We start from the raw sequence: 25,899 nt of genomic DNA, 5'->3' as shown, positions 1-25,899 counted from the left end.
TCAAAATGTGCAAACCCATGTGCACTGCAGGTGGGGCAGATGTAATGTGCAGAGTTAGATTTGTGTGAGTTGTTTTGTTTCTGTGCAGGGTAAATTCTGTCTGCATTATTTTTACACTGCAATATAGATTTTAGTTTCAGCCCACCCAACACAAATCTAACCCTCTCTGCACATGTTACATCTGCCCCACCTGCAGTGCACATGGTTTTGCCCATTTTGAGAACACATTTGTACTGTGATCAGATCTGAATAAGGGCCAAAAAGTGTGGACTGGGGTACTGAGAGGGGTGATTACTAAATACCGGTGCACAGGCTTGTTGGAAGGACCCAACAGATGCCCTGGTACACTTCCCCGGCTACCACCACTTACTGTATCTGTCAGTATCACCAGCCAGTGTTGCTACAGTACCTGAGCCCAGAGATGCTCTGAATGGCCCTGGCAGCGGAAGCCACATTTACTACAGTATACTTCCCATGCTTGTAGCAAGGACTATCATCAACCTCTAGCTCATAGTTGCCTCCCCCCCTGCATTCTGCAGGAGACTCCCTAAAATAACACCCGTCTCCCTCTCTCCCTCATTAGTCTATCAATCTCCCTCATTTCACCTAGATCACATTACACTGTTACATTTTTGGGGAAAAAAAGAATGAGAGATAGATACATTTACATTGAATCATCAGTGACATTTCCCAGCACTTTACCAAGTATAGTAACTCTTACTACCTGCTTTGGGGCTCATCTACATTTGGGTATAAGTAGTTTTAAATTACACACCCATGCTTCTAGGTGCCACGTTCACAATCTCTTTTCACAATCTCTCCATACATGGAACTAGACACGCCCATTAAGTGGAGCAGGACACGCCACCTCAATGGGGTGCTGCGCAAAATTCTACTACCAACTACCAAAATAGTTTTCAAAAGTAGGCAAGTATGCTCTAGCTACACACCCACAATACTCCAATGACCCTAATGTGTAGTAGGGGTGCATTTAATACGATGTATACACTCCAAAGAAGCATTGTACAGAACAAATGGCTAATATAATAATATATATATATATATATATATATATATATATATATATTATTTTCTAGTTTTTGTTCTGCCAGAAAATAAAGATTTAAAAGCTGACTCATGTTAAGTCCTGCCTAATATTGTGAAACTCAGTATAATACCAGATGTAAAAATGGAATTCTCATTGCTGGCTGCCGCAGTTCTCTCTTGGCTCCACTAATTCCTGACAATAGTACAAAATGCACAGAGGGGAAGCGATCGCAACAACCTTAAAAATCATTCAAGCAAGCCTGCCACATTTTCCTGGGTGTACTGCTGGGATGATATGTCTGCACCATACTGGCTATTCAGGGACTGTCATATCCATTGTCGCACTTCGGAGTTATTTATAAATAATTGCATTGTTGTGAAAGAAAAGCCTCTTTGCCAGACTCTGCAGAAATAGCCTATCCCCAGCTGAAACGTTATTTCCAAGCAGCAAATAAATATTTACAGGATTGCTACAGTGCGTGACACATCGCCGACGGAATCCTGCCACGTGCGAGGTCCGTGGTGCTGGCTTCATTGCCCCTCATTACTATCTGCAGTCAATTGATTCTGCCTTCACGCATCCTTCCAAAATGTACCCCTTGATGTTTGTTTGCAATATACTTTAATTACAGACACAAAAACATCTCCAAATCTTCCCATTCTGTGCCGTTGGAGCCTGCATGCCTTATAAACATGGGTATTGGGGCATTTAGGCTGATTGATACATATGGCCAGATTAAGAATTGGTTTGGGACACATTCCCACCAAGCAGAAATCAGTCTGCGCATCCTGTTTTGCTTGGCAGAAAAGAAACAGCAATAGCAGCAGCAGTGCCCACTGGCATTCTACCATGCACAACTCATTCATGGAGGAATTAGCACTGTATAACATTGTGATAATCATTGAGCTGCATTCCATTGTATCATTGGTGAATTATGAAAATGTCCCCCCACTACCCCATCACCTTCTTATTCTTATGGAGGAGGTGGTAATGTAAGAGGGAGTGGCTACATCATCAGGCCGCCTTCCAGCAGTTACATTACCCTTAAGATCTGGTCACTATGGTACATCTGGAACCAGGAAGCTCGTCATTGCCAGACTCTACAGACATGTATGGGGCAAAGGGTGGACACTATGAATGTAGACCTGCATTAGGTTTACCACTAAAGGTTGTCAGGGCTTATGTTGACATGGCTAAGGTCAACAGGGTTGGAAGGTCAACACAAGCATTAGGTCGAAAACGGGAAGGTTGACAGTCAAAAAGTTCGACATGAGTATAAAAAAAGTATTTCAACGCGAGTCGACATGGGCACCATAATGGTGTACCGCGTCCCCTCACATTGCTCGCTGCGCTCGCCAAGCTTCTGGCATATGGGTATAGTCTCCCTCCATGCCCTAGTGGATGGTAGGGTATGAATTACCGCCTGTCGGCCCACGTCGTCTGAAAGAAATGTGAAAAACTCACGTCAACATTTTGACTGTCGACATTACCATTGCCGACCTAATGCTTGTGTCGACCTTCAGACCCTGTAAACCTTATCCGTGTTGATCTATTTAATGTGTTGACTTAAGCAGTGTCGACCTTTAGGGGTCAACCTAATGAATGTCGACCTTCATAGGGTTCACCTGGCGACCGTATCCCCTACAGCAGGGGTGGCCAAACCGGTCCTCGAGATCTACCAATGTTCCACGTTTTCCAGGTCACCGAGCTGGTGCACAGCTGTAGTCATTACCAACTGTCACATTTGCCAGGTCACCTAGCTGCTGCAAAGCTGTAGTCATTACTAACTGTCACATTTCCCAGGTCACCTAGCTGGTGCACAGCTGTAGTCATTACTAACTGTCACATTTCCCAGGTCACCTAGCTGGTGCACAGCTGTAGTCATCACTAACTGTCACATTTCCCAGGTCACCTAGCTGGTGCACAGCTGTAGTCATTACTAACTGTCACATTTCCCAGGTCACCTAGCTGGTGCACAACTGTAGTCATTACTAACTATCACATTTCCCAGGTCACCGAGCTGGTGCACAGCTGTAGTCATTACTAACTGTCACATTTCCCAGGTCACCTAGCTGGTGCACAACTGTAGTCATCACTACCTGTCACATTTCCCAGGTCACCTAGCTGGTGCACAGCTGTAGTCATTACTAACTGTCACATTTCCCAGGTCACCTAGCTGGTGCACAGCCGTAGTCATTACTACCGGTCACATTTCCCAGGTCACCTAGCTGGTGCACAGCTGTAGTCATTACTAACTGTCACATTTCCCAGGTCACCTAGCTGGTGCACAACTGTAGTCATCACTACCTGTCACATTTCCCAGGTCACCTAGCTGGTGCACAGCTGTAGTCATTACTAACTGTCACATTTCCCAGGCATAGGCAGGGGGTGCCGGGGGTGCACAGGCACCTCCTAATGACAGGCACCCCCGCACGACTGCAGCAGGGTCCGACATCACAGAATAGCATTAGGATACACTACATCGTAGTGAGGAACCTAGCTGCCTGTAGGGGGAGCTGAAGTGCACAGACAGCTCCTCCCAGGCATTACTGAAACAGTGCTGGCCGGGGCGAGTGGCCGGGTGAGAAGGAGTGAGGACTTCCTGATGCTGATGTTTGAAATGTGCGGCAGGTGAGCTGAAACAGGGGAGTTTGTATGTTATATGAGCACTGACTTTTGGAGGGGGAGGGGGGATGGTATAAAACATTGTGATTGTATTGGTCTAATAATGCTGGCTGCTTATTTTTGTTATGTCATAAAGGTGTGTGTTTATCAGCTTTATGTAAGTATACTGTGTGTGTATAGGGGGGCTGTGTATATGTACACTATGTGTGTGGGAGGGGGCTCTCTGTATACTACAGTACATTGTGTGTGTGCATGCTGTGCCTGTATGTATACTATGTGTGTATATATGTGTGGGCTGTGTATATCTGTGTATATGTATACTGTGCGTGTGTGTATAGATGGGCTGTGTATGTATGTATGTGTGTGCGTGTGTATATATATATATATATATATTTTGTGTGCATACTGTAGGGGGGCTATATATATGTATACTATGTGTGTGGGGGCTATTTATGTGTATACTACATCTGTATGTGTGCAGGCTGTGTGTGTATGTGGGTGTGCAAAGGGGGGCTGTGCATATGTATACTATGTGTGGGGGGCTCTGTGTGTGTGTGTGTGTGTGTGCATGCATAGAGGGCTGTGTATATGTATACTATGTGTGCGGGCGGGCATTTGCCCCTGGGTACTTGGGGTACAAGTGTCCTGGTCCCGCAGCAGCCTCCTTCCCTTTTGAGCCGCTGGCCGGATGCTGCCTGCCGCTGACAAGTAAAGTAGCTTCAGTGTGCGGCGTGCAGCATCCGGCCAGCGTCTCAAAACGGAAGGAGGCTGCGGCTCCGGTGGGCATCTTATAAGAAGAGCACCCAGCGCTACCCGGAAGCGCGGATTCCCGGGAGTGCTGACGTGCAGTGCGCACCCCCAGCAATGAGCATGAAACTCCCCTTGTCAACGATCATGTAACCACCCCCTTCCCAGGGAGCACGAAACCCATGGTAAGGAACATATGACTCCTGGCAAGGAACATTTCACACCCCTTCCCCCCATGACATAATCTGTAATGGCCATCACAGTCTGAGGCGTAACATGTAATGGGCATCACGGTGTGAGGCGTAACATGTAATGGGATCACGGTCTTAGGCGTAACCTGTAATGGGAATTACAGGTACAACGTGTAATGGGCATTATGGAATGTGATATACTATGTAATGGCGTTGTGATGTGTAATATGCATTACGGTGTCAATTTTTGGCGCGCACCTTCTACGCGCACAGTCCCTCTTTTACAAAAAATTTTTTAAGCCCTGACATAATGTGTAATGGGCATTATGGTGTGTGGAATGGGCATTACTGTGTGTGGCATGTGTGATGGGCATTATTGTGCGTGGCATTATGTCTAATGAGCATTAATGTGTTGCATTATGTGTAATAATAGGCGATGATGGACACGCCCAGTAGGTAGTGATGGACACGCCCCTCCAATGGTGCACCCCCTAAGAAAGCGGGCTGTGCACGCCTATGTTCCCAGGCCACCTAGCTGGTGCACAGCTGTAGTCATTACTAACTGTCACATTTCCCAGGTCACCTAGCTGGTGCACAGCTGTAGTCATTACTAACTGTCACATTTCCCAGGTCACCTATCTGGTGCACAGCTGTAGTCATTACTAACTGTCACATTTCCCTGGTTACCGAGCTGGTGCACAGCTGTAGTCATTACTAACTGTGAAATTTCAACAACATACATGGTGTATAGAGAATATTAGTGGTGAAAAATTGTGAAGAAAATAGTATTTCAAAATGTGGAGTCCTGTTTAGCCGTATTCTGGGATTGACTTCTATGAGGTAATCTCTGGTTTTTGCATATATAACTAGGGCTGTATTGCCACTCTGCAACTCTGTTAATTTCCTGACACAGAGCCCAGTTTTACACTCAATGGGGGTATAGGTTAATATGCTTTTTTGTAGCTATATTTTATTATATAATTTTAGCCTTTTCTTGGCCCTTAGGGCTGGGAGGTTCCCTATATCCGGAGGGATATGCGTGGTGTAGTGTTGGTGTGAGCAGGCACAATTGATATTCTTAGAACTGCGCCTGCTACTATCACATATGATGTTCAAATACTATGTATCCCTTTGTATTGAGATTCCCTAATGGTATTTATTTGCAGAGCTACAATATGGATACAATGTATTTGATGCTCCTGCGTTAGGTGACTAGGATGTTACTATATCACCTAGCTGTCCAGGGAGAGTGGGATATATGCTGGGTACACACCAGGACGACTAGGGCCCGATCCCCTCAATCTAGATCCAATTCCGACCAATTGGATGTAGATTGTGTGCTGATTGGGCCCTTTTCTGTCCTGGTGTGGACCGATACCGATCCGATGCGCGGTCCCGCGGGTCGGTCGGTCGTTATTGAGATCTTACCTGCTGCAGGTAGGATCTGAATGACGACCATACAGCTGGGTGTGGGTCGCCCTCGGATCGGACCCACTCACGGTGCACATCGTGAGCGGGTCGTGTCCCCCCGCGTCACCGTGAGCGGGTCGGACGAGACACTGACGACCCGCTCACGATGTGCATCGTGAGCGGGTCGTCGTGGTGTGTACCCTGCAATACGCTCTGCTCTAATAGCTTTAATAGTATTTTTCAGCTACTGCAGCGTATTTTGCTCCAAATTGTTCCAAGGGTAATAGTTGGGAGGAAATACCTCTCCGCTATTACCACCACTGTCCCTCAGATGGTTATTAGCTATATGAGGCTTGTACCCCTATCTGCTGTTTTACTGAAACCCTAGGACACGCCCCCTCACGTCAATCACATATACATTTTAACAATATCAGACATTTCAATTAAAGTACAGCATTAGTCAGGGCTCCATGGAGTCCGACACGTGTTTTCCCTGTCTAAAACAGGCTTTATCAAGGTGATTCAGAGTCTTGCAAGTCCACCAGACCCTGCATTGCGAATCGTGGGCTGCCACCCATTCGCAGTGTGTTCACACGCACTGGCTGCGAATGGATGTTTTACATAAATATCCATTCGCAGCCTGCAGGGGAACACCCACATCATTCGATGGTCCCCAACCATCGAATGATGTGGAAGGCACACGCACATCTAAGGTTGCTCAGAGCAACCTTAGATGTGCATGTGCACTCTGTAGGAAATGGGCGGGCAGCTGACATTCGGTGATGTCAGCTGCCCGCCACCCCGCACCTGCATCATTGGCCCATTAACATGAGAACACCCATATGCAAATGGACCAGCCCGCCCTCCACACCCCTCTCCGCCCCTTACCCGCGCACCAACAATCTGTTCATCGTGGACGCACGCACCCGGCATCAGTGCAGAAACGACCCTGCGCATACGCCCTCCATCAATGCCCTCGCGAACGGACCAGAATAAGGGCCTCTATTTAAACTTTCAATTTTGGAACGTAGAATTTCTCATTTGCTATTTTTGCACGGTAAAAGTTAACAAGATTCAGTAAGAAAGAATCCAATGTAGTTTGGGCAGTCAGAGGGGAACTTACCAAACGATTACTTAAATAACATCTTCACATACAAAACATTATGCTAGGTCACATTTAATCGTACACTTATTATTATGCCTGTGTTGTTAATCTTATTGATTATACAGAGAAGTCCATTGTTAAGGACCGATACATATTCTCTAAGACGCCTTCGTTGGAAATGATTGAATGTAGTTTTAAATTAACAGAAAATCCGATTACATGCCAAGCGCGGCATCTCCTGCTCAGCCATGAAATGGGAGAATTTGTTTCCTCCTTTGTAAATCTTGGCTGTCTGCGTGGAGACTTATAGTCAAAATTATTTTTCTCAGAAGCCTGGAACATGTTTTTTTTTTAAAGTAGGTTCATAAAACAAGATGGAAGAACCGAGTCGTAATTCTGTGTCAATAACACCAGAGATAGATTCGCAGAATTCTGGAGCCTTTGTATAGATCATTTTCTGTCTAGACTTACTATTTACCAATGTTAAATCATTATTAATGTAGTTGTATCGTTGGTGGCTGGAGACCTCTTCTTCTTCTTCTTACCAGTTCATATTGATACTGGGTTCTATTCAAAAGCAGTTTAGAGTGCTAGGGATTTGTTTCAAGCAAGTTGTTCAGTCAAGTGAATTTGCAGAGAGAGGCCTGGGATTCTCATTATTTTTCCCAAGCTACATATTCGTCTCTACGCTAAGACCCAGCTTTCCGCAAGTTACCTCGTACTAGCTTGCAACCACTTGCATAAACATTCCCAGAACAATGATCCTTTTCATAACAAGAGTTGCCTGATGTAATTATTAAGCAGAATAACGATATATTACGTGGATAAGTCACACATGTAGAAAACTCAAACCAGACACAATTCATATTTGCATATTTATAGGCTCGACCTTCTTTGCAGCCACACAAAAAGGATAAGGATGACGGTGAGTGGAAAAATATCTTAGCTAGTAATATTTTCTGTGCTTCTTATATATAAATATGTATATATTTCTGCATAATATAGTTATTTGTTTTGTTCGGCAATTCCACTTACATAAGGAGAGTTACTTAAAGTTAAACAAAGGATAAACCATTTAAAACACATTAAAAAATTCTTATTTTCTGTCCATTATCATTGACCTTCCCTCCAGCTACAAGCTGCTAGACTATAAGGTGATGCTAATTCGATGGGATGGCAAGTTTATGGGGGGATCCAGAAGGTAAACTGTGTCTAGGTCGGAAGTCTAAGGTCAACACCATGGGGAAAATGGAATAGGGTGCAAATTTTTAGCGCAAATCAGAAAACAGTTGCGATTTCTGGCGATTTTCAAGTAACAAGAATGTGCAATTTTTTTAGAAATGGTAAAGGGCGCTATATTTGTAAAAACAAAACAAACAAAAAACAACTGGCCTGGGGTCCCCCCCCCCCCCTCCTGAACATAACCAGCCCCAGGCTCTTTGAGCTGTTCCTGGTTTCAGAAATATGGTGAAAATATGGGGGACAAAAGAAGTAGTGGTCCCCGTGTTTTTTAAATCAACACTATCAGGGGCAGATTTAGGGTTGAGGATGCCTCTAGGCACATAAGTAACGGCTGCCTCCCACCTGCCTAATTTTATTAGTTTTGTTGATTGGCTATAAATCCTAATATGATGAAATATAACTTAGTAGAATAAAAAAGTTACTATAAATAACAATTTATTTATTTTTAATTATGTATACTAATTTATTAAGTAGGATAGCTTACAGGGGCAGTATGAGCATGTCCTGCCCATTTACACTCCATTGAAGATGGCATATGGTACAGTACAATGGAAATATTTTGCTGTCACTGGTACACTTTGGGATGACACTACCAACACAAGCATCCCAGTGCCACCCATAGGCAGGGGCCTCATGTGTCTAATAGTAAATTCATCACTGAGCACCGCGCTCCAACAGTCAGCAGGGTAACACCACAGCCGGAGGACACCCTATTTATGTAAGATCCCAGGGGAGCCGGGGATAGCCCCCGGCTTCAGCTCTAGCCTTGGGTAACCTTTATTTGGGGGTCCCCACTCCCCCTGGGACCCCACCCATGTCTGAGCAGTCACAGGGTAAATGCTGTGGCTGGGAGACCTTACATTAAAAGTGTCCCCAAGCTATGGGAGCCTGGTGCTGGTTTAAAGAATATGGGGGACCCCTACTTTTTGTCCCCCGTATTTTGGGAACCAGGAGCTGTCCAAATGCTGATTGTTGAAATATGCAGAACCTCGTCTTAGGGGTGCAATTTTAATAACCGTACCCCATTATATGTGTGATTTTGCGTGTTTTCCATTGGAATACAACTGGATGCGATGTTATATGTGTGAAAACGGCAAAATGTGCGGTTTTTACGGCAAATCACACATTTTTGGGTAAATGTGCAATTTCTTTTAAATTATGACCAAAAATCCTACATTTACAAAAATTGCACCCGATTACATTTACCCATATATGGACAACACAGACAAAAGGTTGATATAAGCAATCCGTCGACATAGCAATGGTTGACACCTGAAAAGGTCAAGGAAATTTGACCATGTGACCAATGTGAGCACGTAGACACCCAATTAATGTTCTGCATACCGAATTGTGAACTACAATTTTGAATGAAGCATGAAAAGCGCAATGAGCCATGCGAGGGTATACAATACATTAATTGCGGGTCTACGTGCTCAGTTGTCAACATTGACACTTAAAAATGTAAAAAAATTGAAATTAAAATGAATCTCAACTTTTTCATGTGCCAAACTTTTCCATGCCAATTTTTTTTCAGTGTCGCTTTTGAGCATGTTGACCTTTTGACATCAACCTTTGGCCTACCGACCTTAACACTACGATCCATACCCATTTGTGTTTTTTCTTTAGCGGCACTGCTCCTTCAGAAGCAGTGCCCTGAAAACCACAGCATGGGGTAGTGACAGGGAGCATACCAAAGCCAGTGGCGGCACCCTCAATGCAGTTTTACTTGCCCCGGCAGTGTCGTTTTCTCAGGGTTACTCAAATGTCTGATTGCATGACAATACTCACGTAGTTGAAAAAAATGGGCATAGCAGTGGACTGGAGAACCTGGCAGCGGGCATACACAAAAGTACCTCCTGAGCATTGGCGCATCAAGAAAGAAAGGGGCCCATTTACAGATTCTGCCTGTGCCTCTAGCTGGCAAGAGAAATAGACTCTTGGTACTAAGGTCACTAGGACCCTGGGGGCCCGAGTGCATCCCTAGAGGAGGATTTATCCCTCAGCAATGCATTGCTTATGCGATGAGCCGCTCAGTTTTCGAGTGGTCAGGAAACTGCGCAGTACCCTGTGCTGCACATGCGGAGAATGAGCAATGCGATCATATTCTAAATTTGTGAATGCCTCTGAAGAGGCATTTGAGGGGAGAGATGGGGGCATTTCCAGAAATGAGGGGGTGTCGTCCCCATTTTGTGGGAGTGGCCAATCCTTGGCCTTGCAAGCCGCCCTGCGACATTCAGAGTAAGGTTAGGTAGTAGGTGGCATGATGGCAAAACAGCTCAACCAAACTAAATTAATTGTTGCGACATAAAAAGTGACTTTCGAGCAATCAGTCAGGTAACTTTTCACTCAATTTTGCTCACCACCTCCGGGGAGTGCAGTCTGAAATGCCTAACCAGTAGCTGTTTGCGCCCAACCGTTCAATAATTAAATACCTCCGTTGAGTGCCCGGCACCAACAGCGGTTTGCACCCCAACCGAACAACAATTGAATAGCTCTATAGAATAGAATTGCGCCCTATGAGTCACTTCAGTGCGTTGTGTCTGCATTCTCTTATCCCACTTTGTATTGTGAATGGTCTGATCAGAGAATGGAGAACTATAGGAGCGATAATGGGGCTGATTCAAACATACATGCAGCTGGGCTGCGGTAACAGAAGTCTGTATGCTAGTTCCTATGTCGATTTTATTACCACCGAGTCATCCGCTTGCATCATCTTGCTGCATTCCAGTTCCATTTCAGTGCACTAATGGACACACCATCGGATGAACCATCAGACACACTTCAGTGCTAGCTCCATGTCAGGCACAGTTTCTCTCTCCGACCATGGCCTCCTGTGTGAGCAGCATGCATCTGTGGGCACAGCCATGTACAATGACACCATAGGCAATCGCAGGGGGGTGGGGGGGGGGTGGGTGTTTCTGGTTGCCAGGAACCCCCCTCCTCTTGGCAAGTGCCTTACATGACGACAACAACAGCACTGGTATGTAATATGATTATGTGTCATACTCACCTAGTTTTACTGATCAGAGAAACCAGATAGTAAGGCTGTGGAGTGGACACACTTTATCTGTTTGGAGAGCTACAGTATACAGCCATTTTCACTCTGCAAATGGAGTTGAATTTCTTGCTGTTAGAGATGACTCCTGTAGTTTTAATAGTACCCATTTTACACCTCTGTGTTGCCCTTTAGCAGAGATGCTGAGTATTACAGGTACATTCTTCTTGGTGGAAATATCAAGGAGCACTAGTACAAAAGCAATGCATTCTTCTCCATGAACTGACTGCATTGTGTAAAGCAGAGGCAGAACTCTGGGAGGCAATGGAGTCTTCTGCCGCCGGGCTCCTGCTCGCAAAGGGGCACCTCTCCCTGGAAGTTTAAATCAGTTATTTAAAAGCCAATGATATTGCTTCTGTGGCTGAGTTCTGAAATATATATACATGTTCTATCTATCTATCGATCGATCTATATGCTGAACAGAATATATATATTTTCTATAAGGTTATATAGGGTTGTGTGTGTACTTACGCCACTGCTGTAAAGGATCTATACTGACTAATAGTGAGTCTTGAGGGGAAAAGACTCTAAATACTAAAGAGTTTGTACAAATAGGGCCGTGATTTTTTTTTACAATTCACTAAGCGAGGTTACAAATTTTCATTCAGCACTTGAGTCTTTTTATTGTGTAGCAATATATTTTTATATACTTTCTAACACCAGATCAGGTTGTACTTGGTCTAGATGAAGGTATTCCGGATTCATATATATATATATTTTTTTATTCTAAACTGGGGTCCTTGCCGGAAGGTCAATCCTCATAGCCATTTGCAGAATGTTACCAAAACCGGAGTATACACTTTAACGACAGATCTGCCAAAAGAGCGACCGATATGTTAAGCTACAGTATGCACAGGGGCGTAACTATAGCACCGCAGCCCCCGCCACCGCGGGGTGGCGCTGTGCATGTGGGGGCGCCGGGGGCTGCGGTGCTATAGTTAACCCCCCCCCAATCCCCCGCAGACTGTCACTTACCTATCGCGCTGGTCCCGGCGGCTCCGTTCTTTTGCTGAGGACCACCACAAAATGGCCGCCCCCATATAGCACACAGTTCTCTGAAACTGTCTGCTGTATGGGGGCGGCCATTTTCTGGTGGTCCTCAGCAGAAGAACGGAGCCGCCGGGACCAGCGCGATAGGTAAGGCTGTGGGGGATTGAGGGGGGGTTTGCATGGGCGGCGGGGTAGGGGTGCTCGGCGGGGTAGGGGTGCTCGGCGGGGCGGCGACGGAGGGGGGGCACCCCCCCTAACGGCGGGGGGGCGCCCAAAACGTAGCTACGCCACTGAGTATGCACACTTACCGGTTGGCCACTCAATGAGGCCTGTTCAAATGTTGCATGCGCCGCCTACTGGCCATCTATAATACTGCATTTTAATCAGCTGACAGTGCTGGGTTGAGCCGTGCAAAGCATCTAATGTTGCTGTCTGGACATCTAAAAGACCATGTTTGGGCACTTTGGGCACCCAAACTACAAACTTTAAAATACATTTTGCTCACACCACCGAAGGCTGCAAGAAAATGTGTGTGTGCCTCGGGTAATGGTTTGGTAACAATTGAATAGCTCTGTAAGACTCTTATTACTACAGACGCACACAGCAATTGAATTAGCCCCAAATTGTCTAGCCAGGCCTCACAACTTGGTGGGAATTTTAATTTGCAATCCTCATTGTGATGTCATAACAAGTCAGTTGTCCGGTACTCACTGAGGGACACCAGTGATATATGGCCGTTGGCTGTGCTGCTGAGCCGATGCAATTTATCTGTGAACAATGTAGTTGAGAGACATATCTTCTGTACGCATGTGCTGGTCTGCTAGCAATATATCGTTTGTCGGCTGTTTGCCCGATATACAGTATCCCCGCCTTAGACCTTACAATTCTGCATAGACCCATAATGACATAACAGTCTTGAGAGCTTTGTTCTCCAGAAAGTTGTCCTTTAGCTAAGTGTATTGGAGAGAAGATGTAATGCCTTCTTGTCTCAGAACATGATTAATAGTTTAGCCTTGTCGTCTCAATTAGCTCTGCAAAGTGTTGGCCAACTCTGAATTAAGACAAGGTTGTTAGTGAATGAATCCTTCAGCAAAAGGCTAAAAATAATGTGAAGTAAATGACTGAACCCTTTGTCATCTTACTAAAGCATCAGTGTTAAGTGGAAAGCTTTGTACAGATGCTCCAAGTCACCGTCCACACTCTTGCCATGTATTATCCAGCTTGGCAATAAAGGGAGCACGTAAAAGACCACAAGATGCTCATTAGATCCATTGAACCATACCCTTCCCTGCTGCATGACTAACCGAGAAGTGACTATAATTTGCTGATGAATACAATTAGAAGAGAATGATACGTTACATTAGCTTTAATGACTTGCAGAAGGTCACTTGGTTATAGAGGCACTATACGGAGGTCATAGTTCAACGGGAATCAAACTCTTTGACAGACATTCCAAAAGACTTCCTCTGACTTTTGTAACCATGGGAACTTAAAAAAATCTTACTTACCTTCTTTTTTTTTTTTTATTCTGCACAGTAATTACTCTGTCTTGGATCCGGCGCGACCTGTATAATTCCCTCTCAAGGGTCTCTTTTTAAATTTTACACACCTGGGAGTTTTTCTTGGGATCAATTCATATTTCCTTCTTCCGAAAAAAAAAAAAAAAAAAAAAATGATTTACTTTTGTTTGTCTCAAATAAAGACAAAGGCGCAGAGATGTTTTCTCTCCCTTGGGAGATACATTTACTGAAGGTAGATTTTATAGTGAATTTTGAAGTGGATTTCAAAGTCGATTTAAATAACTGAAATCAACGCAAAATGGGGGGGAAATACAATGAAGCAATTCAGTGTGAATCACGTCATTACCCCAGTACACTATTACTAGGCTGTGGGGGTGTACAGGCAGCTGGAGAGGAGGGGTTTCTGAATGGTGTTGGCAGGCGCTGGGAAATTGACCCTACTTTGAGAGCACCACCAATTTTGGGGGGGTTGGGAGTGCCACACGATTTTCAGCGCTACATAATATGTGTGCGCTATATAAGAAACTGTTGATAAATACATTTTCAAACCGACTGTCAGTAAATACGGGGGTCTTGTTGTTGTAAAAGTACCAATGTTTGGTCAATATACGATTTTGGACAGGATTTGATTTTGTTGATTCTACAGGCGGTTTTGCCTTTATAGCTAATAGAGAGAGAACAATTTTATTTATTAAAAAAGGGGTTATAATATTCAGAGCACAATAGTACAAAATTAATATATAAGAGAACATTTAATTCCATATATCAATAATACTATATCATAAAACATATTGCGTTTTTTTTTTAAATGCACCATAGAGGTCCAATTAAAGTGTTTCCATTCACATAAATGGTTATGGTATACAAGATGCTATGCTCGACCTCCTTTGAAGAATAATATGATAAGCCAGTTCTCACCGCCAGTAATTTTCCATTGGTCAAGTGATTTTCATTGCACTGAGGTGACTAGTACTGAAATGAACAGCAATAAACTCACATAAATTGGTGACCATTTGTGAGAGCATGCAGTAATCACCAAACGATATGTTTAGCAGCCTGCAACCAGAGAGACAACCCTGTGTCCGCCCAATGGTCTGCAAAGGGATTCAGCCATGCACCTCGCAATCAGTGTGTGGCAGCCAGATGGTAAGAACTGTATGCCAGGTACTTGGACCCGGTCCCTAGATGTATAGCCACCAGAAAACAGGCTGATGGAGTTCACTCAGGGGTATGAGTTTATCCCAGTCACCAGAAGGCAAGGTGGAGTTTGGTGTGGGCGAAATTCGAAGCGTTGCGTGTGGATGAAACGCCGCCCACCGACACGTTCCTCCACACGGCTGCGAAAGGATGTTTAACATCCACTGTTGTCAGCTGCCTGCCCCCCGCCCCCGCGTCACAGGCGCATTTACATGGGACTGGGCATTCCCATGGGTTCCCGCCTGCACTGCCAGGTGCGAGCAGGACAGCGAACTAGCATCCAGCATCTGCACATGAGCATGAATGCACATGCGCAGATGCCAAATATCGCTCCCCTGTGCAAACGTGCGGGGGGAGTGATGGAATTAGAATAAGGTCCTTATAATAGGAATCTCGCAGACAAGACAATAGACTTAATCAGTACAGAGGAGCATCATTCGCTTATCTTGATGTGCTACTCCCGGAAAGTGATTCCAACAGTTTGCCTTTAGTAAATCTTCAACTTGCTAAATTGAATGATTATTGACAACAAAAAAAACAAAAACCCATAACTGGCCCTTAGTAAGTATAGTACGAGGTGTCTGCATAAGGATACTAGTTCTGGAGGCTTTTATTTAGTTTTACCACTCTACAGTGAAATAAATCTTTCTTGAGACATTCAAACAACATATCTAGAAACGAATAACTGAAATCTAAAAAAAGGAATAGTGATATATTCAATTATGGAAAACCGAGGCTGCCAGCAGTGTGCAGCAGACATGAGAAGAACAATGTGTCAGAGTTTGAGGTTGTCTGAACTCAGTGATTTAGAGCTGGCGATTAGGATGTGGAAGCTGCACATCGGGGGAAATAAATCTATAAAATAACATGAAGTTGAACAAAGTTTCATAATAAGCAGCTGTTTGTTCTTACAATGTATTCATAAATGGCCATTTCTTTTTTACAGCATTAAATGATACGTGAAAAAATTAGCTAAACAATAATTGTTAAATGCGCTCAGGTATTATCGGTTTACATCAATACTCACCTGTTCAGGTACGTGTGACCAGTGGCACAGAGTAGGGAGGTGGGGGGTACCCAGGCCAGAGCCGGCCCTAGCCTAAATTATGCCCTAGGCAAGATTTTGGCTGGTGCCCCCTAGCACCACCACTAGTTCCGCCTCTGACCCTGCTCCCCTTTCCCAGCACCATCAGCCCTCATCATAGCAGTCATCATTTTGGTGCTCTTACCCACAATATTGTAACTAGAAACAGTGCACACATTCGGTGCGCAGCCCAAACAGGGGTGTGTTCTTATTGGGAAGAGGTATGACCACACAATAGTACCCCCAATTCAAATTATGCCACAGAGTAGTGCAACTTTATTCACATTATATCATGCGATGGTGTCCCTTATTCACGTTACATCACACAGTAGTACCACTTTACCTTACTCCTCACATTATTCACATTATACCCTTAGAAAAAAATCCTGAGAAAATATTGTATTTTAAGCACCTCCATGGCCACACTGCAACCCAGCACAAAGCAGTGTGTGCTGGGCAGAGGAGAAGAGCTGCAGCTGCTGCTGTCACGTAAAGGGAGGGGGCCCGGGGCCCCCACTGGGCCCTTCCATCAGATTTTGGCCTGGGTAATTTGTACCCCCTACCCCTTTCTCTCGGCACCCCTGATAATACCACACAGTAATGCCCCTTACACATGACACACATTATTAATGTCCTTATAACCATAATGTCCCTTACACATTATGCCAACCTTTACTAATGCCCTTCATACACATAATGACACACATAATGCCACTTACACATATGTTGCACATTATTAATGCCCTTATACACATGACACACATAATGCCCATTACACATATGTTGCACATTATTAATGCCCTTATACACATGACACACATAATGCCTGTTACACATATGTCACACATTATTAATGCATTTATACATGACACACATAATGCCCCTTACCCATATGCCGAACACTATTGCACAACCAACCCACCCACAGACAGCACTCGCACAGCCGCTAACACTGTGACCTCTGCCTCTGCTTGGATACAGATGTTTCCTCATACTGTACATCTTGCCTCAATAGGCCATGCAGCTCCTGGCCAGTTCTGCTAACGTTCGGTCCCTTTTTTGCAAATTCATCTTATTTGCATTGTTATGTGACCAAGACACACAAGGAGCTTCTGATGATTAAAATGATATGCGGCATGCCTATATTCTGTGTGCGACTGTGGCTGTACCTGCATATGGAATGCTATGTTACAGGAATTTTCATGAATACACTATTTCATATGCAAATACAGCCTTACTCACACAGAATATAGGCATGCTGCATATCATTTCAATCAGCAGAAGCTGATGGTGCCCCTAGGCATTCCAAATGCCCTAGGTGATTGCCTAGTTTGCCTATGCCTAGGGCAGGCTCTGACCCAGGCCCAGGTGTGCTGGACGGGCCCAAGTCCCACTCCTGCTCCCCCACTGCAGGGAGCTGGGCAGAGAGATGACAGGTTGCCGCTGCAGCACAGCCTCTCTCCCCAGCTAAGCACAGTAAGTACATACTGCATGCAGGTATATGTATGCTGTGTGTACTGTATGTATGCATTGTGTGTGCATGAATATGTATGTATGCTATGTATGTGTGTATGTAAGTATGCTATGTATGTAGGATATATATATATATACATCTTGTTTTATTGTGCCATGTATGGCACAAACTGGTACACCTTGGACACCTTTAGAATCCATCTACTGTACTTGCTACATTTGGAAAAACAGCTAAGCCGTGTTTTACATGTTGTGACAAATTGAGAAAAAAAGCCAAGATGTATTTATTGTAATCAGGGCCGCCAAGAGAAATCCTGGGCCCCAGTACAACAACTTCCTGAGGCCCCCATGGACGGAGCTTCCCGCACACTCTGCGGCCCCGTTGTTATGCCACTGCTTCCAATGTGGATACAGGGACAAAAATTTACACCGTAATGCCTATTACACATGTCACACACCCATTACATATTATACTACATGCCATAATGCTCATTACACGTTATGCCACACACCGAAGTGGGCAGTACACATTATGACATACACCGTAATACCTATTACATATTTTACCACATGCCATAATGCTCATTACATGTTATTCCACACACCGTAATGCTCATTGCATATTAGGAGGTCAACATGCTTATTGCCATGGGATTAACCTGCTATGCCAGGGGTTAACATTCTCTTCCAGGGGTTAACATGCTCTTTGCCATGGGATTAACCTGCTCTGCCAGGGGTTACATGCTCTGCCAGGGGTTACATGCTCTGCCAGGGTTTAACATGCTCATTGACATGGAGTTGCATGCTCTGCCATGGCTTACATTCTCTGCCAAGGGTTACATGATGACTTCCAGAGTTGGATCTCAGCGCCAGCATCATGGAGGGAGGCAGCAGACACAGAACAACCAGCCACCCACCTTCCACCTTGGAACACAGTGACCTGGACATGGGTGCGGAACCAGGTCTGGGACTGCTAGACTGGAGACATGGCACTGGCACCTGCTGCTGCTGGTGGTGATTGGGATGGGAATGAGGGGAGTTTGGCGGGCTAGATTCTGCGGAGTGGGTGGTACTCCCATGGGAGGTGGCCTCTCTCTGACCCAGTTCCTCCTGGCACCCAGGGATTACCTACCCCAAGTATCCTCCTGTCGCCGAGCCACGGTAAACTGCCAAGTCATGTGGTTGGCTCTCAGCAGGTCCTGGAGTCAGAAAGCAGAATGACACAGAAGGACCTCTATGATGCTGCTGCCTTCATATTGGCCCACATCCGCACTTCCAATGCTGTCGGTGAACAGCTGACTCCAGCGCACTCAGACCCTGCGAACTCGCCGCCAAATTTTAAAGGAACTGTGTGTCCAAACCAGGGCCCCCCTGACAGGCTCGGGCCCGGGTAAACTGTACCTGCCCCCCCCCCCCCCCCTCAGCACCCCTGATTGTAATTATTTCTAGTGCATACATGATAATGTACCAGATTTATAACAGCAATGCACTGTAGAAAATACACCACAGTCCTGCGCATTAGAAGTAAGTTTTACATAATCTACTGTACTATGGGGGAGACTCTCTAAAGCAGAAATGCGGTAAAAACCCCGTTATCAGGGTTTTTACCGCATTTCTGTATGCTCTGTCCCTCCTCTGCAGTGTCACCACTGCGGAGGGAATCGCCAGCAAAAGCTGGTGATTCCCTGCAGAAGCCTATGGGCTTCTTACCGCAGCGCTGTGTGAGGGATCCGTCACGGATCCCTCCCAGCATGCCCTGCCGCCGGTGCCGTGCTCTGCACATGCACATATGGACTCCCGGGTCTCAGACCCAGAAGTCCAGAGCCGGCGAAGGGGGGCGAAACATGGCTGTGGTGATGTTAGAACATCCCACCCTTAAATCACTGTGCTACGCCGCATCCGGAAGGTGCTAGTGCGCATGTCCGCTCAGCACACAGCGGGCGCATGCGCACTAGACGCCGAAGCCGGGGATCGCAGAGGGGTCAGTTACCGCAAACAGATTGCGGTAGCTGAATAGGTACAGAATATGGAGAAGCGAGGAAGTATAACGTCGCGCAAATGTGCCGAAAAACCTGCGGTAAATAAACAGATTTGCCGCGAATGTTAGAGAATCTCCCCCTTTGTAATTTAAATGCACAGTCTGGAACCTTATCCCTTGAGGAGGGGTGGGGCTTTTGAAGCTTAGTGCATCTGGCCCTATATCTGTTATCTTCTAGAAGGTGCTAAAGGAATAAGTATAATCTGATTGGTTGCTATGGGCAACATCATATCTTCAATAGTAAATTTAAGCCTCTGAGATTGCACAGTGTATGCTCTGCTGCCACTGGATACTGATGCCCCACCCATCTCCGCTTACATTTACTTGCAGTTACGACCGGTGATCTGTGATCGGTGATCTGGGAGGGCAGCCGGTCACTGGATTACCGATCACCAGTGAGATAATTTTGGTGATAAATATGCCTCCATGATCTATTTATCAAACATATCAGCTGTCCAATGGTAGAGCTGGCCCCGGTTGTAGCATGACGTGGTTCCATGCTAGACCTCTGTATCTGATGGATACATTAAATAGATATAATTCTTTTAAGTCTATGTTGGATTTCTACACTTTGTTTGGGCCAAATGTAGTTATACATAAACGAATCATTAAAAGCTAAAAAATATGAATTGTGATCAATTAAATGCTGGAAAATAATGCGGCTGCACGTTCATTAGATTTAAAGCAGAAATGAGTTTAAAGACAAATACGGGAAATAATTAAATAGAGCGCTATTACATTTGGCCCTAGGTTGTGAAGATTCATATAGTATTCTTAGTTATCCCTTTAATATATGAAAGCTTTTTCTTTCTCATCACTTTTGAATTTTAAATTTAAAGTTCTGGGATTGCCTATGGCAACTAATCCGATTCTGGCTATAATTTCTCTTTTGAATTCTAGGAAATGATAGCCTGAAGCTGTGTAGTTGCTATGGGCAACACCACCAGTTGTCGCCAGTCGTCGCCTGGGCAACACCACCAGTTGTCGCATCCACCCCCTGCTCCACAGGGGGGGTGAATGTGACCGCCCACAGAAAAATGCCTAAAGCTGCCTAGTGGTGGCGCTGGCCCTGATCCTGGGTACACACTAAAATGAAAATTGACCAATTGTAGGCCAGATGTGTTGTGCCTGACTCACACCTGTGCACGTATTTACATGTGCCCTCCCAGTTGTGATACAGCAAGATATATCGTCCATCAACTGTGCTGAACCGCTAAGTCGATATATCTGTGAACAACATTGCTGGTACTCCCTCGCTGATAAATCTATGATATATATTGCCCATTCAACTGAACGGACAAAATTTTGGCCAGTGTACACAAACTACACAGTCTCCAAATCAGAATCTTTGGGTGAAATTTAATAGGATGAGTGATTCATAAAGTGAGAGATTTGGCAAGAAATCTCCATTTTTTTTAAAGCGGCAATCATTTCCACTGCAAAACCAGTTTGAATTTGTTATGTAAATGTTTGCCGCTTTCAAAAAAAAAAATGGAGATTTCTTACCAAATCTCTCTTGTTGTTTGTACAGTATGTAGAATGATTTTGCTACTATTTAACACATTTAATATGTACAAATTACACTGGGGAGACTGTGTCCGCCTATACATTAATAAAGTGTCTGAGTCCATGAGTCTAGAGGGAAAAGCTAAGAATTTATGGAATTTAGTTTCTATTTGTAGCAGAATATTTCTGTGTTCCTGTTTAAAGACATATTCCACATACAGAAATATCTTATATCTATAATAATTGGGGGGGGGGGGGGGGGGGGGGGGGGGAGTATTAGGCCAAAATGTACTCAACTGTATTACACTTTTTTTCTTCTAATTTATGAGTTTACAACACTTTTGTTTTATTTTGTTGTACAGTATATGTTACCTTTCTGTTTTCCTCCATCTGCCTTTCTGACCTTTTATGAATACTTTTAAATGTAATCTATCTTATAATTTTTTAACATTCGTCCCTTGTCTCCTTAATGTTGCATGTGTTTATCGGTTTAATTATATCCCATAAAGTTTATGCAGTTCATGCACCATTTTAGTAGCAATCCTCATATGATTTTATTTAGAATTTTTTTTTATTTTATTAATGTGTTTTTCGAGATAAATAAACTGTCCAATTATTGTAATTTTTAAAAAATTTATTTTTATTATTTCAGAGATAAAGTCCATGGAGAAAAACACCACTTTCTGGACCTCCTTCTTGGCGTTATACAGGGAGAAGGAATTCCTATGGAAGGTTAATGTCGCCACTAAGGAAAAGGTGGATTTATACAATCCGCACCACAGTTGTGCAGATGCACAGTGGGTGTGTAAAATAATCCAAAACTTCAGGGCGTAGTTCCTAAAGGAGCACCAGAAAGTTAAATCCTCCATGGCATCAGAAGCGGGAGCAGATGATCAGCATAAACCAAGTCTTTGGTATTACAACTTGATGAAATTCAATTATTTTTATCCTCCACAATAATTAAAACAATTGTGGTATATGATGTATGGTGCTCCTGCCAATTTGTTCCCAACTGTCATTTTTCAATCACATGGCAGTTCCAGGATGTGTTAATATAAAAAATGTTTATTTTGCAAGATATAAGATTGGCGTTTTTCTTAAGTACTGCTGTTTCATAACAGTAATTATAGCTTTGCAGGTCTCTGGGATGATGAGACCCAAAGCTTGAGGTGAAAAAAGGGAGCCAAAGTTCAGATCAGCCAGGAACTTGCCAATTGCTAGGAATCTCAGGATATCTACCAGCAGGGATGGCCTTCCTAAACTTGTTTTTTTTTCTCTGGGTGTAGGAAATCAACTCCTGAAAGTTGGGATCATCCATGTACATGAAGTTGCGGTGATCATCAGAATTGTTCTCCTAAAACTATATCAGCAGTGACATGTGAGTCCTTCTCCAGCAGCCAATCCTTTGTCCAGCAGGACCTCATTACTCTTTTGCTATCATAAGTCCTCACCCTATCAGCTTACACTACCCCAACAGTCCCAGAGCAGGACTGCAAAAATGGATTTTCTTTATATTCATTATGCAAATTTTGAGGAAATCTTAAAGATGGTAAGGTGTTCACTTTAACAATCCAGGTCTCATCAATGACCTTACATCGTTAATGGCACATGTACTGTATACTAGATCTGTATATTGGGTACTTGTGTTGTTTCACGGCGCCAGCATGGTGCCGTGCTACTTCTGGGTTCTACGCTCGCCACAACTATCTAAAATAAACTAACTTAACTCCATGCCAACATGGATAGTTCATATTCCCACTATCCATGTTGGCATGGAGTTGATTTTAGATAGCGTGGCGAGCGTAGCGAGCCACCGAGCCCGCAGCGTAGACGAGCAAAGCGAGCCCCACAAGGGGACTCAGACGCATGGCGCCACGCTGGCGCCGTGAAACTACACAAGTACTGTATATTGTTAGGTCGTTTTGTAACATTGCACAATGTGCACGCACTATGTCTTTCAAGGGACATCCTTGACAACATTGTGTCATTTGCACAATGTCCATTGTGTAGCCAACTTAAATAGTCCATGGAAAACTCAAAATTGATTTAAAGTTATCTTTAAATTGATTTTTTTTCAAACAAGTTCTAAAGTTCAAAAACTTCTTAAACTTTGCATTAGGTTAACACTTAGAGCAAAATACTGGCAAGTATAGTCTCACTCAGCATCAGTTTCTACCTGTTTGGATAAGGAGGCTTCTGCGCCTGTGCTGTCTAGTCCAAAGATGAGGCGAGGGATAGTCCCAGCCATTAGGGTATCGGCAGGCACCAGAACCAGCGCATGTGCACAAGTGGTGACAAGACTGCACATATGCAAAGCACAGGATTCTATGGACTGCATCTGCTGCAGCCCATGGAAGTCGGCTAGGGCTGACAATAAGTCAGGGACTGGCTTCCCGCTGAAAGCTATAAGCAATATCAGTGGCTGGGAGTTTGAGAAGTTTCGGCATGCCGACTATTTCACCTTTTCTTCACATTAGAATTTAGATTTGCTTGACGTTATGCTCACTACTGGTCATAGAGCCAGGACACATGCCCTCCATACTCCCTGAAGTTGTAGTTGCAGCTTATACAGAATAGAATGATCAAGGTGCAAAACAGATACAGTATGCAGCTCCAATATAATCTAATCTTATCCAACAAGACAAGAAACAAAATGGGATATATCAGAGTGCTATCCATGAATATGTCTTATTGAAGTGCGACACAAGACATCACTTCAAAAAGAAATATTCCGGGACTGCGCTCTGAGAAATTATATTTGTTTTTTTATTGTTTCTAGTTGCAGCTGCAGCCAGGAAGCCATGGAGGTCACCAAAAGAGGGACAGATAGGGACACAGTGGATCCATTAGCTGAACAGAAATGGTATTAAGATTAAAAACAACGTTCGTCCTTGGTATGTTGACATTCCTTGATGAGTTCCAAAATGTTTATCTGGGTAATACATGCAAGAAGATGATTATGTACAAAGAAGAGCGCAGAGTTGATCTACACTGCAACCATTTCTAACTTCCATAAAAAAAGTATAAAAAATAATTACTGCAGCCCTCCCCCAGTTTAGGGGCCAGGACTTTTCAGTTAGAGCCCAATGTTAACACATTTGATAGCCATCATTTTGTAAAGCTATAATTGTTAATAAATATGCATTTAAGGAAAATGCTCTTGTATGTTTTGCTATATGTTTTACCTTTTGTCTAAGTGATGTTTGGCATTGCACTTTCACTCTGGAAATACCATAATCACTAACTGGAGATGAAGAGCTTGCATGTCAGATCTATTATCTGTAGGGTGACCAACTCATCTCTTTAATCCGGGACATATTAATTACACAGGTTCTGTGGCTGGCTTTCACCTGGTTTTAAACTGCCACACCTCAAGACTCCATTTCACCTGGTTTTAAACTGCCACAGAACCTGTGTAATTAATATGTGTCCCGGATTAAAGGGATGAGTTGGTCACCCTAATTATCTGGTGCAACTTCAGCCCCATATCAATCAGCAAAGAAAATAATGTTATGTGTACAAATGACACTGACAATCTTAAGCCACATACATACTAGACAAGAAATGAAATGAGCAATATCTTGAACATTAATGCCCCCCCCCCCCATCCAGTCTGCTGAACATGCAGGTTGACTTTGGCTATGTTGCCAATGACCCGCTTATTCATTGAGTCCCAGTGGCATTACTGAACAATGTTGTTTACCAATATCGTTCAGTGTGTATGCTCAGTTTCATTTGACTAGCAGCACCTTTAATATAGTTAACTATATTGATGGTGCCCTTAGTCTTTTAGGCTTTATACTGTTTGTTACTTGTCTCCATAAATCTATGATGTATTTCCATATATTGTGTTAGGGCTGACATTCTGAGCTTTGCTCCCTGATGGCCTTGCCTGACTGCATGACTATTGACATGTTTTGGAAATCACTGTATTTTAAGTGCCAGAGAAAATCAGGGGTAGAGTGGGGGACTCTAAAATACAATGCATGGCACAATACATATTACTATAAATATCAGGGATAGTTGTTTGACTCTTGTGGTAAACATACCCCTGCCATAATGCATTTTGCTCCAGTTGGTGTAATGTAAATAATATATTGATGCCTCAAGAAATTCCTCTGTATTTTTACACCATTCTATTTATTTATTACTTATTAACAGTTTCTTATATAGCGCATACATATTCCGCAGCGCTTTACAGAGTATAGTTGTACATTCACATCAGGCTCTGCTCCAGTGGAGCTTACACTCTATATTCCCCATCACATGTACACATACACATTCTAGTGGGTTAATTTTTTGTTGGAAGCCAATTGACCTACCAGTATATTTTTGGATTGTGGGAGGAAACCGGAGTACCCGGAGGAAACCGGAGAACCCGGAGGAAACCCATGCAAACATGGGGAGAATATACAAACTCTGCACAGTATCAAACCCATGACCTCAGTGCTGTGAGGCAGTAATGCTAACCATTATACCATCTGTGATGCCCTATGTAAGGCAGTAACAGTGAACGCAAACAAATGTAACACTTTTTTCTTCTAAAACAATATCTATTGAGATCATAATATATTAACACCAACTTATTACAGAGCTGAAACTTTAATATTTAATATTATATAAAGTATATCTAAAATAAAAAAATATTGGCAACAGACATTCACTTTA

General features: G+C 43.8%; 1 long non-coding RNA gene across 2 annotated transcripts; it reads left to right on the top strand.

The window, feature by feature from the left end:
• The first annotated feature begins 3,420 nt into the window (after positions 1 to 3,420).
• Positions 3,421 to 24,376, top strand: LOC146079427 (uncharacterized). Of its 2 annotated transcripts, none has more exons than XR_014474525.1 (4): positions 3,421 to 3,679; positions 21,884 to 21,963; positions 22,518 to 22,609; positions 24,011 to 24,376. It is a non-coding gene; the product is annotated as an uncharacterized LOC146079427 (long non-coding RNA). The 2 variants fall into 2 exon arrangements; XR_014474524.1 differs by having other exon boundaries at positions 21,884 to 22,145.
• Positions 24,377 to 25,899: the final 1,523 nt, after the last annotated feature.

The sequence above is a fragment of the Crinia signifera genome, chromosome 5, assembly GCF_055691185.1.
Source record: "Crinia signifera chromosome 5, ASM5569118v1, whole genome shotgun sequence".
NCBI classification, from domain to species: domain Eukaryota; kingdom Metazoa; phylum Chordata; class Amphibia; order Anura; family Myobatrachidae; genus Crinia; species Crinia signifera.
This window is presented reverse-complemented; position numbering and strand designations above follow the sequence as displayed.